Source organism: Penaeus vannamei, chromosome 40, assembly GCF_042767895.1.
Source record: "Penaeus vannamei isolate JL-2024 chromosome 40, ASM4276789v1, whole genome shotgun sequence".
Taxonomy (NCBI): Eukaryota; Metazoa; Arthropoda; class Malacostraca; order Decapoda; family Penaeidae; genus Penaeus; species Penaeus vannamei.
The window spans coordinates 2,516,669-2,517,337 of record NC_091588.1 but is presented as its reverse complement, the minus strand read 5'-3'; the positions used below and the strand labels follow the sequence as shown (position 1 = coordinate 2,517,337).

General features: G+C 48.1%; 1 protein-coding gene across 1 annotated transcript in view; it reads left to right on the top strand.

The window, feature by feature from the left end:
* Positions 1 to 647: 647 nt before the first annotated feature.
* LOC113816495 (calcium-independent phospholipase A2-gamma) overlaps positions 648 to 669 on the top strand; it is a 12,542-nt gene continuing 12,520 nt past the window's right edge. Inside the window, exon 1 of the mRNA XM_070117188.1 lies at positions 648 to 669. This exon is cut by the window's right edge and continues 172 nt beyond it. The gene's annotated coding sequence lies outside the window, so the exon portion shown is untranslated.

The window sequence follows — 669 nt, the reverse complement described above, 5'->3', positions numbered from 1 at the left end:
GGGAGTGGGAAAGGGGAAGGGAGGGAGGGAGGGAGGAAGGGAAAGAGAGAGAGAGAGAGAGAGTGAGAGAGAGAGAGAGAGAGACAGACAGACAGACAGACAGACAGACAGACAGACAGACAGACAGACATATACAGAGAGAGGGAGGGGGGGGGGGCGGAGGAGAGATAGACAGACAGACAGAGAAAGGGGGAAGTGAGACAGACACAGAATATCCTCGAAACTTGCAAACTTAAAAAAAAAATCAGTTTTTCATTCAATAGCAAATACAAAAAGTTAACGAGTGCCCTAAATATCCAGAGAGACATGAATGACAGGTGTCACAAAATATCCCATATTGACCGCTGTATCACTTATCTTTAACTTTTTCTCTTCCCAATGATTGTAAATGTTCTCCAAAACGTAGTATCACGCCATTCAGACCAACACTCGACGTGCCACATATACGCACACTATCAACAAAGAAATATTCAATTGACCTATTGCAACGGGACAGCGACGTCACAAGGTCACGTGGGGGCGTGTCCCGCGACCGACCAATCAGCTCCGACTTGTCCGACGGCAGACTAGACGCTGATTGGTCGAGAGGCGGTGGTGCGATGACGTCACTCGATATGACGTCACGGAGGCTGCGTATTTGTAAACATTGTCCGAGTTGGCGAGGAAGGA